Source organism: Equus caballus, chromosome 6 (assembly GCF_041296265.1).
Source record: "Equus caballus isolate H_3958 breed thoroughbred chromosome 6, TB-T2T, whole genome shotgun sequence".
Lineage (NCBI taxonomy): Eukaryota > Metazoa > Chordata > Mammalia > Perissodactyla > Equidae > Equus > Equus caballus.
This window is the reverse complement of record NC_091689.1, coordinates 71,265,715-71,281,459: the sequence shown is the minus strand read 5'-3', so window position 1 is coordinate 71,281,459 and position 15,745 is coordinate 71,265,715. Positions and strand designations below refer to the sequence as shown.

At 35.2% G+C, this 15,745-nt stretch overlaps 2 long non-coding RNA genes across 2 annotated transcripts in view; both read left to right on the top strand.

The window, feature by feature from the left end:
* LOC138924910 (uncharacterized) overlaps positions 1-10,094 on the top strand; it is a 36,402-nt gene extending 26,308 nt beyond the window's left edge. The window contains exons 2-4 of the long non-coding RNA XR_011440256.1: positions 3,487-3,599; positions 9,110-9,173; positions 10,006-10,094. This is a non-coding gene — a long non-coding RNA (uncharacterized lncRNA). The remainder of the gene's footprint in view (positions 1-3,486; positions 3,600-9,109; positions 9,174-10,005) is intronic.
* Positions 10,095-10,545: 451 nt separating this feature from the next.
* On the top strand, positions 10,546-15,215 carry LOC138924909 (uncharacterized). The gene is made up of 3 exons (XR_011440255.1): positions 10,546-10,706; positions 11,737-11,931; positions 14,908-15,215. It is a non-coding gene; the product is annotated as an uncharacterized lncRNA (long non-coding RNA).
* The last annotated feature ends 530 nt before the right edge of the window (positions 15,216-15,745 follow it).

Here is a 15,745-nt window from a genome sequence, read left to right as displayed (position 1 = left end):
AGACTTTATGCAGCAAATTTTTCTCTATTGATCTTGCTTCAGCTATGTAATTCAAATATACTTCAGAGAGGAGTATTGTTTGGTCAGTTGGTATAGTGTGACCAAAAATATATATTTTGAGGGGTGCCTACAGCGTGCAAGGTACTGTTCTTGCTTATTTACATCTCCTTCACCCCTGAAAGAAATGGCTGAAGTTTCAGTTGTACAAGGTGAATAAGTTCTGGAGACGTGCTGTACAACGTAGTGCCTATAATTAACAATACTGTACTGTGCACTTAAACATTCCTTTGAGGGGGTACATCTCATGTCCTCTTACCACCAAAGGGGAAAAAAAAGGACATGAGGAAACGTCTGCAGGTGATGGATATGTTTGATTGTGGTGATGATTTCATGGGTGTATGCATATATCCGAAGTCATGAAATTGCGTACATGAAATACATGCAGTTTTGTGTATCTCAGTTATACCTCAATAAAGCTGTTAAAAAAACAGAAATGGAAAAACGGAAGAGGATGGATTAATGCTTCCTGTGAATAGCTTTTAGAAAACAAGGGTTAATCTCCAGTTCCTTCTCTACAAAAACTCAACTTTGACTCTGTCTTCTTCGTTTCAACACCAAGTTAACTCAGAGGGAAGAGGCCCTTCCTGTTCTGATCTCTCCTTTCCAGAAAGCCAGAGTTTCTGCCATCAGTAGGTGATCCTTACTCCCTTCTGTGGGTGTGCAGAGGCACAGACGCTTACAGCAGGTAGAGAATGTTAGTCACACCTAGTATTCCCACTACTTAGCTCTGACAATGTTCAAACTTTCTTATATAAGTCTTTTCAGCATTGAGAAACCCTCAAGAAGAAAGTCATTATTTAGTCTGGCAATTTTTCCTTGTATTTAACCTAAACTTTCTATACTTTAAAACCTATTTCCTCTTGTTCAATTTTTTCCTAGAAATGGGAAATAATTTCCTACTTGTGCCCTGTATGAGAATCTTTTATATTCTTGATGAAGGCTCTTTTGCTCTCTGGTATGCACAATATAAGATACTAGACACCCACCGTCAGCTTTGTCTGTCCAAGGGCCTGGGCATACAAACCTAAAAGACAGCTGTCCCTAAGAAGCTCACAGTCTAGTGAGGGCGACCAACACGCAAACATAAAGTCAAGCACAATCAGAGACTTCCAGGTGATGATGGCAAAATGAAGCTACACCCAGAATTTTCCATCCCCAATAATTAATAAAATGGGGAAAAAGTATAAAATCCAAAATTTTGTCAGTAACAACCAAAAAAGGAAAGGGAATTCAGTCTTACTTCATTATCTTCAAAAGTGGCAGAGGATGTCCTATCTTAGATTCCCTAGAAAACAGAGCCCAGGCAAAAGGTGCTTTTGGGGGGGTGGGGGAGGAGAAGAAATCTCCAGGCAGGAAGGATAAAGGAAAAAGGCAAATGAGGCAGCGGTGGGGAGGGAAAGCAAATACAATGTAGCATTTTACTAAGTTAGCTGCAGCTACAGAAGAAAGTACAACCAGTTGTCACTCATCTTAATTTTTGCCAATCTGGTGAGTGTGAAATGTCAGTTCATTATGTATTCAATTTGCATAAATCTGGTTATAAGTAAGATTAAACATTTTTCCTCTTTATTCACTTTTCACATTTTATTGAGCTGTTCAATGGTTTTTCCCATTTTTCTATTTGGCTATAGCTTTATTATACTGATTTTTCAGTTATATGTGTTACAAATATATCTACGAACTTCTTTTTTCCTTTTCTTTTTAAGATTTTATTTTTTTCCTTTTTCTCCCCCAAGCCCCCCAGTACATAGTTGTATCTTCTTCGTTGTGGGTCCTTCTAGTTGTGGCATGTGGGACGCTGCCTCAGCATGGCTTGATGAGCAGCGCCATGTCCGCGCCCAGGATTCCAATCAATGGAACACTGGGCCGCCTGCAGCAGAGCGCGCGAACTTAACCACTCGGCCACCGGGCCAGCCCCATACAAATTTATGGTTTATCTTTTCACTCTCTTTTTGGTATCTTTTGTTGAACACAAGTTCCTAACTAAACTACTGTCAAATTCATCAATCCTTTTTATCAATTTGTAGCTTAAGAAATATTTTTGAACCTGAGATCATAAAGATATACTGTTTCAAAAATATTTTGTAGCTTTGCCCTTTTACTTCTTTGATCTACTTGGAGTTGACTTTGAGCAGTGTGATGTAACAGTCTAACTTCATTTTTTTTGTATGTGAAGAAAAAATTGTTCCAGAACCAATGAAAAGTCTCTTCTGTCCCCTGTTGCTCTGCAATGCTTACTTTTTCTTATGATAGATATGCAAATCTACTGTGTTGCTCCTATCTGCTTTTTCTGTTTCATTAGTTTACGTTTCTCTCTCTCCACCAATTTGACACTATCTTAATTTCTACTGATTTATAATGAGCCTTAAAATAGTGTGGGAAATAGATATTCCCACCTTCGCCTTTTCAAGAATGCTTTGGCTGTTGTTGGGCATTAAATCCATAGGTCAACATGGAAAGAATTGACATCTTTATAATACAGAATTTCCAATGGGATAAGTAGAGTATTTTTCTTCCTTTTGTTTGTCTTTTAAAATTACTTTTCATAAAATTTTGCATCTTTAGGAAATTTTTGACTTATTTGGTTAATCTTCTATTTTCTCTACATTATTAGTACTACTTTAAGTGCTTCTTTTTAATCATTTCACCTTGTGTTTATTGCTGATTTATAGAATGTAATTGCTCGAGTTTTGTATATTGATTTTTTTAATCCAGAAAACTTGCTATACTGTCATATTGATTCTTACAATTTATCTGTTGATTCTTTAGAATTTTCGATGTAGACATTCACATCATATATGAATGATGCATAGCGTTGGTTCTTCCATTCTAATCCTTTCACCTTTGATTGATTTTTTCTTGCCTTATTGCACTGGATAAGAACTCCAGTACAGAATTGAACAGAATTGGTAAAAACAGTCACCCTTTTTGCTCCCTGTCTCGATTAAATGTTTTTATTATTTTATAATTATGTATGAATTTGACTATAGGTATTTTTGTAGATAATCTTAACAAGGCTAAGGAAGTTTCATTTTATCAATATTTCACTGAGAGATTTTTGTCATGAATGAAGTTGAATTTTATCAAACACTTTTAAAAACATCTGTTAAGATGATTATATACTTCTTTTTTAATATGTGAATTATATTGATTGATTTCCTAATGTTAAATTAACTTTGTATTTCTGAGACAAATCCAACTTGGTCTTGATACTAATAGCCAACTATGGCTCGTAAATTCAAAATGTAATTACAATTTTTTTGTCATGTAATTGTAACACTGTTGTCACTAATTGAAAAGACATTCAATGTCTTCAAGAAGCTCATAGACTAGTGAGGGTGACTAATATGAAAACAAGACAAATAAAATATAATAAGGATATTTAAATTATACTAAGAATGCATATTTATCTTATTTCATCTTTAGATATCACAGATGGACTTTTGGCTGAGGAAACATGTGCTAATTCCAAGATCATCTGAGACGTCATTATGATACATGTTCTCTGTTTGGCTGATCACAGCAAGACCTACTTTCTAGTGAGTAGTTTGTAAATATTCTTGAAATATTTTGTTTTAATATCCACAGATTATTATTAAAATATCCTTTAAGAAATAGGAAAAAATCTGTTTAAAATAGATGTTACATGCTATTATATTATTTCTTAATTTTCTCAAGGAATAATAAATAATCTTACTCTTCTAAGGTTTTATCTTGCTGATTTATTTTTACTAAGTGTTCTCAATGATTTTACAAACATTTTTTTAAAACCTATTGCAATAGCACAAAAGCAGAGCAGAATGGTCTTAGTAGAGACATAAAAGCTTGTCTAAGACAACTAAAGCTAAAATCTTGATTTCATGCAAATGTTAGAGAAAACAATTTGGGGGCAATTTTGTAGAAAGTAGTTGTTAATAAACTCTACAGTTTTTAGTTAGTATATTCACAAGCACTGCCTTTATCTTACTTTATCACCTCTGAATAGAGCCATTTTAAGCCTGGTTAAATATGAATGGGTCAGGTCCCCACCATTAGAGGCATAAGTTGGGATCTGTGCACGCCATTACACTAAGTGCGATGCACTCAAGGCTTGGCAGACAGTCTTCTCTCCTGGAGTTAACAACCCCAGGTCTTGAAGCACGCTCTCAGGGACCACCTGATTCACGCAGCTCCTCTAGATGAGGGTGGGCTGTGTTACACCATTTCTGTCTTTTCCTGTGTGTGTCTATTGGGAGACTCTCCTAGCCTGCATTAGCAGAACTAGGTTTACGGGTTCAGGTATAGAACACACTGTTTCCATTTACTGCATGCTTGTCCGTCTAAAATAGGTTTTCATTCCAATTCAAGTTTATTAGAATACTTTAACAATTTGTCATAAATATGGGCAAAATATGTATGACTCTCGTAGAGTCAGCCTGTTTGATTTGTAAAGTGAACTGTCAGAAATACCGGTTTTAAGGTATGAGGATCAAGATAGAACTGATTATTTTGGTCATATATAAATATATTCCATTTTTATGCTTTGGAATACAGGCATTTTCCTAGAGCTATGAATTCTAGAAACTTAGTAAAATTTGTTTGGTGAACATGAAAGATAATTGTAGAACTGAAGAACATAAAGGTCATTTATTCAGACTCTTACCTACCATTGAAAAACTTTTAGGTCTTGATTTGACTGAAAATGAAATGAATAAACATATAGTAAACTAGATAGACAGCGTTCTGAATGCATATTTTTAAAACGTGGCTAACCGAATACATCTGCCAATATGTTACTCTTTTACTAGTAAAGAAGTTACCTTTAAATAACAATACCTAAAAAAATAGAATCATGTGTCACTGATGTAAAACGAGGAGAAGTTAAGTGGCTTACAACTATTTGAAATTGACTTATCCTATTTTAATAAGTCATTTCAAATTTTGATTCAAAAGGCAAGGAATCACTTCTTCAGATTTCAGAATGTACCGCTCACACCTAGGTTACCTAAGAAACTGCTAATTGTGTTTAACTGAAAAAGGAATTTAGGCAAGAAGAAGATGAAGAAGAAGGAAGAGAAGGAGGAGGAGGAGAAAGAGAAAGAGGAGGAAATTTAGACATAGATTCCTCTTCAGGCTCGAAAATTATATTTCTGAACACTTTTCTTATCTCAGGGATAAAATGAGCATGACTTCCAAATTCTGAACTGAATGAAATTCGAACCATGAAAATTAATTCCCAGAAGGCATAAAAATAGTTTTAAGTGGAAGCATTAGCAAGATTCACATAGACAAGGCATAAAGAGTGTTGACTGAATTTATTATTAGAGCTTCTATCATTCAATTTAATCTAACAATTCAATCTTCTTTTTTTCCTCATTATTTTACCCCTGAGGGACAAAATGATTAGTCCTGGAGTTCTAGGTAAATAATGGCTAAAACTGAGATTCAAGCTGTCTAACCAGGGTGAAGGAAATCTGGGGCTGTCACTGCCAGGCACAGCTTACAAAGGGCAGGAAGGAAATGAGCTTTCACCAAGCTCTTCCGTACTAGCTGTTGTGAGAGACGCTTTCATATACATATTTAATATTGTTTTCATTTAAACATTACAACAACCCTGTGAAGTTAAACATTGTTAGTCTCATTTTATAATGAAGTGACATCCTCAGAGTTACGTATATTTTACATGGAAGAGCTGGATGGAGTTGAGATCTGTTTGATTTTGATGCCTATTTCAGTTAATTCTGGATTTACAGGTTTGGTTAAAAATATAAGTTAAATTCAAACAGAAGAATAACCAAAGGAAAAATTTATAATTGTGCTGCTAAAAATCTATGCAAATATTCCTTTTCATATACATGCAAGGTTTTACTAAGGAAATGTAATCAATTATCAAAAGAAAATTACTGGCATCTCCAACACTAGTAGAAAAGCCACCATGGCTGCATATTAGAATCACACAGAATTTTTGAAAATGCTGATGTCCAGGTCCCATTCCTAGAGAGTCTGATTTAATTGATCAAGGATGGTGCCTTGGCATTGCTTTTTTTTTTCTTAAAGCTCTCAGAAGTCTCTAATATACAGCCATGATTGAAAAACCCTACCCTACCTGCATTATAGTATAATTCATAAGAAGAGTTTAGTGTGGAAAATTTGGTTTGGATGTTTAGCATTGGCTTTTAACAGCTTTTTCATGAAATGTGTAAAACAGTTTATATGGTCATTTGACTTTTTATTCTCTTCATTCCCTCCATTTCATGTTTACACAGATTTATGCCTGTGATAAAATATTTGAATTAAATGAGACTGGGAACTCTTCATATACTTGCTTATATAATTGTTCACATACTTACTTAGATCATGTGTTTCCTTGGGGGAAAAAAAGGACCTTTTTAGAATAATACTGAAGAAAGTTTTTCTTATATTTTCTCCAGTGCTTTCCAGAATGATACAAGAAAGGAGGCATTTCTTTGGAGTCGTTTGACATTTGTTCCGAGCAAGAACTATACTAGCTATTGGTTGGGTGATAACTTTTCACATCGGAGAGATATGCATATGTCAATCACTGGAATGCTAGAATTTAATCTCTTTGGAATTCCATATATAAATTTTAAAATTAAACAATCAATTACATTAAAGCCTATATCTCAAACAATATTATCTGGAGGTGCAAAATCTACTTCTATGAAGGTGAAATGCACTCAAGTAGTTTTCAGGATGTTATAAATAATACACTTCATTTAACCACTGTAGAATTGCCCTCACCCTACGCATATCTCAAGAATACCACATATTTCTTAATTATTATTGTTTTCCCTTTATTTTACGTACTTAATCGTCGTAAAACTGGACAAGTTTATTTCCTTTGTCATTCACCTCTGTGCTTACTCCATCCACAACTTTTCTACAACCTATTTTTATGAGCTTTACAGATAAATGGGGAAAAAAGAAGGGATAGGCAATTTGAAAGGGGATAGAAAGTTCACTCGGAGGTGTCTCCACCTTCTATGAAAGGAGGAAGTGAAATTAAACCAGCAAAATACTCAAAACACAAGTAAAATATTTCCTCTTATCTGAGCCCTAGTGATAAAGAAAAAATTTAGCTATTAAAGAATTTGCTGCTGTGTTAACAAATTCAACAGTTTTATTGTAGCGGATTCCCCATACCACAATGACTTTTTTACAAGAAAAAATACAGAGCAATATTTGTCTTATTTTGGAAAGCTGCAAATGAAATTGTCCTAAACTTCCAAATTTGGTGAGAATTGCATTTGTCGTTCAAGTGATGGATTAGGTACCTTCAAAGAATTGCTAAATAAATATTGAAAATGAAATATAGCTTCAAGTTTTGTCTGGACCAGAAACTAACAGAGGCAAAACTTATAAGCAGCTTCAGTCTCAGAGAGGAAGGGAGTATGACTTGGTCTTTTTCCACGGAAGATCTTATAGTTTTAAGAGAGTGTAGATTACGACCTCCGTGATTTGGGAAACTAACGTTTTTATTACAAGTGATATGTCTTCTGACTCCATGCTTTATTTCTGCATGACTTTTAGCTTACAAACTTTGACATCAATTGAAGTTTTGGGGTTAAAGATTATATTTCTGAGAGAGCAAGAGGGGCTCTGGAATAAAGCAAGTTGAAGACTGAGAGAGACCTTCATTAGATGTCAGAAAGCAAAGTAGCCTCAATTTTATATGATAAAAAGGAGAGCATGTCAGGGAAATAACACTTGGCCTTTTGTTCCAGCCTGAGGGCTTAGCCAAGGCTCTTATATTAGCTAAATGTTCTGTGTCTTTAAATTCTTATATTGAGACAGGAAATTTATAGCACTGCACTTTGGGGAAAAAAAGCATTTTTAGGTATATTGGATTACCCAAAAGACTCCTAGCTTATACCATGATGTAGCCCATAGTTTTCTTTTCATGAAAGCTGGACAAGAAGGACTGTTCACTATTTTATTCCATATGCTCTTCTCAAAGAGCATTTTAACACTTTCAGATTCCATAGGCTGAAAATGATATTTTTGCCGTCTTAAACATGTTTGTTATTAAAAATAGCATAACCTGAAATATTTCAGTGTTAGTTTTATGTGAAACTTTGTAAGTGATATATTTTGAAGTCACAAAAATTTTTCCCCAGATTGGAGCTGATATAAGTGGGTTTAATGAAGAGACAGCTTATGAACTTTACCTGAGTTGGATGCAACTTGGGGCATTTTATCCCTTTTTTGGAAACCATAATGCAATTGGAAATAGGCAGGTGAGAATTAATATGAAATGATAACTGCTATATTCACTATGAACCTGTAGTTAGGAACTGGGGTTAGAAAACATATATATATATATACATATTCATAAAAATGTGAATCAAAAATCAAACTGTTTTTCAACCTAGGTCTGGAAATATTTGGTTGGGGTTTTTAAAAATTTGCATGTTATTGATTTTGTCAAGAACTGTGAGAGAATGACAAGAAATAAATGTTGGAGAAATAGCTTTTCTAAAATTGTTCTTGAAAATGCATTGTTTATAATTTCTAAAAGAGGGAGCACATTACATTATTTTAAATAACCTGTGAACAAATTTTGCTTTCATAACACAAGGTAGCTGCGGATAAACCTACGTTATCTTCAGTTATTCTTCCTTAGCAGCTCAGTAATCTACCAAATTTCAAGTTTTTTTAACGGGCAGGCATATATTACAGTATGATCTGATATAAGATTCTCTCTTCAGTCTGAAGGCAAAATCATTCTGCAGTCAAATGGCTGTGAACTTGCCCTGTCTCTTGAGGGGAAGGTAGAGGAATGATTTTTCATGTAGAAATGATTTGAAACTTTGCTGTTAGCTAGGCATACAAACTATATACTACACACTGTGATATGTAAACTTTATAGGATGAATTTAATTGAGACACAACTTTGCAATGACCTACCACTGAGAAAGGCTTTCAAGTAGAGAGAAAGAATATTAAAAAATGGTCTGCTTCTCTCTAACTCCACAAAAAAGAAAAAAATATATAATACTTTAAAAATTCCCATTTTAGGTAATGTCTATTGAAATGTTTCTTTTTATAGGAAAAAGACCCTGGGGCGTTTGGAGAAGAGTTGCTGCGATTTCCTGTTCTGCATTAAGGATGAGGTACTTCTTGTTGCCTGACTTATGCACCCACTTCTACCATTCTCCTGTCAGTGGAATTGATGCATGAGTAAATAACATTTAATAATTGTTCTAGTCTTAATTTTCTACCACATAGATCCTGGAAGCCTAGGTTCTCCTACTAAGGGAATTATTTGGGGGATTAAAAAAAAATTGGGCAAATCAGTTTTTTCCCCCCTCTGACTGTGATTAGAAGTAATTTACAAATTTCAAGAATTTAGTTAGGAAAATACTTTCAATTAACAAAAAGCAGAGGCTGTGTCTTGCCATCTGAATAGTATGGAATACAAAAAAAGGATGAAGTACGACCCTGCCCACAGAGAACTGCGAAGATCACAACTAACAGATTTGAAGGAAATTGAGTATAATCTAGAATGTTACACATTTATGTCCTGATTGTGTGGCATAGGCTATGAAGTGCTGTAAAAATTCAAAGAAAGGCAAGATCACTGTGAAATGAAATAGGGGCAGCTTTGTGAAGGGGTGGGGCTGATGCTGGAGCCTTGAAGGCTGTTCAGGATGTAAAAAGAACAACAACAAAACCTTAGACAATCTGATTACTTGGCACTGTTTTGACCCTAGCTTTAATGCCCCTTTATCTTTCGGTCAGGCGAGACAACTGACCCCAGTTGCTTCTTCATTTGATGGTTAGATTTTTATCTCTAAACACTGCTTGGTACCCTAAATCTTTCCCTGTTTTTATCTTTTGGGTCTTCTTGGTGTTGATCACCATGAACCTAAGGTGGTTGAGTAAGACTAGTTATTTATGCAAAGAGGTTAATTTGGTTAAATTAATGGTTTTTCACTCTAAAAGTCTAGATTTACATCAGGTCCTCAGGTTCATGAAATTGATGGAGCATTCCTTGGGGGCCAGCTTTCACGATTGCTCCGGTCTTAGAGGGGTAAGTACTAGAATTTTATATGGGTACAATACAGTTATTTACAGCAGTTTGCATTGGTGCCATTTAATACTTACAACCAGTCCAGGCTTCACATATTCTCTTATTTTTCTTCCATCATTTTCGTTCTTATGTTTGAAAACAATGTATTTATATGTTTATTTCACCTTCTATAAAATATACCTCATGTTAAGTAAATCTGAACAAAACACAAAATACATGTTTCTGCCATTCAGAGATTCTGAAATTGGTTTCAAGATAACTTGCAGAAGTAAGATATTGAGCCCCCCAAATATATGCCACATTAAAAGGAATAAAATTCCTTTTTCACTGATGTCAATGTAACCACAAGGAAGCCTATTCTGAGAACATCAGTTGTTTCATTAGCTTTTTCTTAAAAAAATGGAATTTCTGATTCAAATCCAGTTTTCCTTCTCCCCCAGAAAGCTGTCTTACCCATACTTTAGCCACAAGAGGAGGCGATAACACGACTGTAACTGGGGAGACCGGAGGGGAAAGCCACATATGCAAGAGAGGGGGCAGGATGGGCGGCATGAGGATGATTTGTCAACAAATCGGTGCAAACCTTCAGGACCAAGTATTAGGATTCCCAGAGGTAGAGAAAATACTTTCAAGGCTGTCTGTTTATTATGTCGAACTTTCCTAGCTTTGGTGAACTTATCACAGCTACACAAGGACTGAAATTGGGCCTTCATGGGATTCTTCAAAGCAACTATTTTCTATATTTCTGGATTGTTCTTGATGTCACCACAGGTTTATATATATATACATATAATACACACACACACACACACACACACACGTGTCCTGTACTTAGTAAGAACTCAAAAAAAATTTTTAAATAAGTTGATGTGTTCCATATTTTACATTTTTTCGTAACTATATGACACTTGCCATTGAGCTAAAATGCCACAAAGTAATTGCATAGTTAGTAATAGAATACATCTACATTGTGGTGAGATATTAATATTTTGAAGTATAGCAAACCCAATTAGGCTTACTAGAAATCATTATGAACAGTGTACACTAAAATTCTATAACCCAGACATGAAATATATTTTCTGAGAGATCAGGCGCGTTTCATGGAGATTCTCTAGCTCTACCATATAATCATGTATGAATTGACTAGCACTTGGTTTTAATGCTAAATAATGTAGGATTCAATGTCCAGAGAGCCGAATGTATTTTTACTGGAATATTTTATTTTAACAAAATATTTCGAGAAGTCAGATGTTTTCTTTTTTCCAAAGGGAGCAAGATCTGTGTGTATATTTTCCTGAAGCATCTTGGTTTGACTTTTATACAGTATGTCTTTTAGATATTTTATAGAAAAATAATATAAATCCATGAACTCAGAGATTTATATGATATTTTTTTCACTGTTTTTATATGACCTCTAGACTCTTGGACTGGATAATTCTGGCTTGGTTATTTGTGAAACCCTTTATTTAGAGTTGTTTGCTCTTCTCAAAATAGTAGAATTGGGCCATATATAGATTGGCAAATATTTAAGATGTGAGATGGGATGAATTTTTATTTTTAGAAGCAGAGTAGACATTTATTTTATGCAAACATTTAAATTCTTAAAAGCAAATGACTCTCCACTTTGATATTTCTTTATAAAGGAGCATAATAGAGATGATACTCCATGAATCAGGCGCTTTTTCTTGCAAGAAACATAAACCTATTCAAGCTACCTCAAGTATGGGATTCATTACAAGGATTCATATGAACTGACAGAGGAAATCTCAAGGAAATCCAGGAACAATGACTGTAATAGCACCGGATTTCATGGAGAAATTCAGGATTCATTTGCACAGGTTTGTGAAATTTCAACCCAGTGTAGCGCCATTACCAGTGCTCAGTATTCCATAGGACCATTTTTGTTTTATTAACAACTGGCTTCCAAAAGGCTTGTAATGGACTCTGGCCCAAGCAAGAGACTTAGATTTTTATACGTTCTTCATGCTTCTATGATAAGTGGTAGGCTCTTTCCATGTTTTATAGTTCAATTTCCCAAGAAATATAACATCATTGATCTAACTCATCTTTTCCACCTGGCTACACCTAATCTCTTAGGCAGCTGGAGCTTTGATCTCAACCATGAGGGACAGTGGTGTAGAATGCGGGGAAGCAATGCGACACCTCTACTATAGAGCAGTTATTTTAGCTGAGTTCACTTCTCCCATTCTTTTAGTATGTTTTGATGAGCGTTAACTACTCTTGCCCAGTCTTCAAGAAATCTTTATGGGTATATGTTTTGACTATACACATAGGACTAATCCCAAACTGGAAGGAAAGCTATGTGATTTATTTTTAAATTATCAGTTATTGTGACTGGGGGAAATGGTATTAAAAATTCTCCATTCTTGTGGTCAGGTTATTATAATATCTTAAATAATTAAATCAATGATTTTCAAACAGTATTCTGTAGAGATGCATCATAAATTTCCATAAATATTTGCATTTTTTCTTAATAAAATTGAACTTTTAAAAAGAGTATAATAAAAATGCTCACACAAAAATGTTATTATATCAAATTTTAACATTGGAGCTTAACATCATGTTAACTTGAATTTTTGTTTTGACTTTTTTTTTTTTTGAGGAAGATTAGCCCTGAGCTAACTGCTGCCAATCCTCCTCTTTTTGCTGAGTAAGACTGGCCCTGAGCTAACATCCGTGCCCATATTCCTCTATTTTATATGTGGGATGCCCACCACAGCATGGCTTGACAAGCAATGCCATGACTGCACCCGGAATCCGGGCTGGTGAACCCCTGGCCGCTGAAGCGGAACATGCGCGCTTAACCGCTGTGCGCCACTGGGCCGGCCCCTGTTGTTTGACTTTTTAGTAAATAAATGTGGTTATAAAGTTGAACTTCTGAAATAAGTATATACTAATGAATGCTGTTTTTATGTGTTTTACATATTAGAGTTGAAGTTTTTTCTTTTTTTAACACTTAATCAGACATTTAACTCACCCTTCCTGTCAGTGAATTCCATGGATGTTTTGTTGAATTTAAACAGAAGTTTGGATTTAAACTTTCTGTGTCTCCCGAAATGTATTACTTGTTACCAGTTACGTCGTTGAAGTGGTTAACTCTGGCCTGTTCAGTGCTGGGGACGTTGAGTACCACCTTCCTGGTGGAAGACGTTTGTTGAAGCTCCTGCGCTTCTGGGTGTAATTCCTCTTTTCATCTATTGAGGATATAGTCTGCCAACACAGTTTCCAGCCACAACAACAGTGCTGAGGTAACAGGAGACTGAGCTAGGGTTTGACTTACCTGTTATGGTGGAACTTCCTGCTTGGGGAGTGTCTAAGGGGAGCTGTTGGTGAGTAGGAGGCCAGTGCCGGGAAAGTGGCTCCATCTGTAGTGAAATTACCAGTCTATGTGTGCGTTTATCCATGTGTATGTCTGAGTCGGTGTGTGCGTGTGTGTATATGAGAGAGAGAGAGAGGAAGGGAAGAGAGAGAAGGAAGGGAAGAAAAAGGGAGTAAGAGAGTTTAATAGGTGATACTATGTTTGAGTATTTTTGATCCAGTTCCAAGCTATCCTGTCCTAAATATCTTCCTATTATTATTTTTAAGACATCTAGTGATTTCTGATTCATGAATTCACTCCTAGGTTTTATCCTAAGGCTACGTCAGGGTCCTCAAGCTTTTATCTATTTAGGTTATATTTAATTAGTCACTTTTTCTCCATAGATTATCAAGTAATCAAAGATTTTTTCTAGCAAAGAAGCAGATTTTTAAGCAGTAATAATTAGTTCATATTTCTGTTTTACATCAAAGATTCATAAGAGCAAATCAGAACTTCTAATCAGCATTAATTGAATATAAAATCAGCTAAAAATATTCAATATTATTAGAGAGAAGTTTTGGCTAGACATTTTTGAAATATTAAAAAGTCCCCTGGAACCACTTGAACTAGATACTACTCGATCCATACTCTCCAAGCAGTAACTTGAATAATAGGTCCATTTGAATTTTAACTTAGTTTATTGTCTATTGACAAGTAAGAAGAGAGAGACTCAATCCTAACTTTTTACTTCAATAAAACAATTTAATGAAATAAGTGTATTTTATGTGAAGCCAAAATATTCCCCTCAAGAAATTCTCACTGTAACTCAACTTCTCCACAATTAAGATTGTTTTATCACTTGCATTGTGTAGTTCTTTTGTCATTATGCACTTTTCTCTTGCTGAGTCGTAGGATCAAAACCTTGAGTCTTGCCCTCCATTGTGGAATCGCAAAAACAGCGCACATGCATTCTAGCGTCTTTGCTCCTGAGATGTTAATACAGCTCCCAGCAGAGCAGACTCTCCAAATTACTATTCAAGCATTTTCCTGGGGTCCCATTGGTCATACTTTAAAATCAGCTGCCATATTCCCAGATCCAATGATTTTGGTAATTCTGTTATAACTTTCTCCTTGTTGTAGACAAGCCAAAGAGACTCAGGGTGCACCTTCAATTAGCATGGTATAATAATTATTTTATCACCTTACTAATTATAAAAACCTTTACTTTTATTCCAGTGGAAGGCATGTTAGAGGTCTGCGCTATAGCTATCACTCCCCCCTCCACGCCCAGATCGAGCTATTCACAGCAGAAATAGGTTACTTAAGGTTGTTTTAAGTTTCCTGTCAGTGGATGTATTCAAGGATAAACTAAATGGACAGTTGATAAAGATGTTTAAGAAAGAACTCAACATTTTTCTAGATACTGTTTCTATGAGATGGATGGAGTTAGGTCCTTCTAACTTGGAAAATACAATTTTTACTCTTTTTTATACAGCTGTCTGAAAACTTTTGGCCTCATAAATGCTCTGGATGAACAGGGAGAAGCATCCGGTTCCTTTTTCTGAGATGATGCTGACTCTATTGGTAAGTAGACCAACATGTGCAACAGTTGAAATGTTCTGGGTTTCAATATGACTTTACTTAAAATGAAAGATTGGAGACTTAAAACAATACCACGGGGAAGATTCTGCTTTCCCCAACTTTACTGTCGAGGAACCTGAAATTTTCCTTATATCTAGCCACTCCTCTGGGTCAAACAACGCAAGTGAGACCATTATCTCCAGGAAGATGCTGACAAAATACACTATGGTTACCTGACAGGAGAGAGCGTTTATGTTATTAGCATGCTAAAATAAAACTTTTCTCATTAATTTATTCTCACTTCGGAAGGAATGGAGATTGCAGTCTTAAGGAATCAAACTTCCAATGGAAATTTGTAAGAACTTGGCTCTGGTGGCATAGCTGTTAGGCTGGAGGAAGGAGAGCTGTTGAGATTCTGCGCTGAGGAGACGTGGACCCTCATGTGAAGAATGATGGAGAGGAAGAGATATAGCTTAAACTGAGAAAACAGGACAAGAGTTAGCCGGTGAAGGCACAATATCAGTGATTTTGTTTATTTATTTATCTCTTATTATCACCACTTTCTCCTTCAGTCTAATTGCATAGATCAGCAAACTATAGAAAAGGTTTTCCTTGGAATAATAGAAATGAATCCTATGTTAAGAAGATAAATACTTACTATATACACTGATAAATGTGTTTAAAGGAGCCACATTTTAAAAATCAAAAATGGGTTTTCAAGGAAATGGGCGCTATATCCCAGAGACAATAAT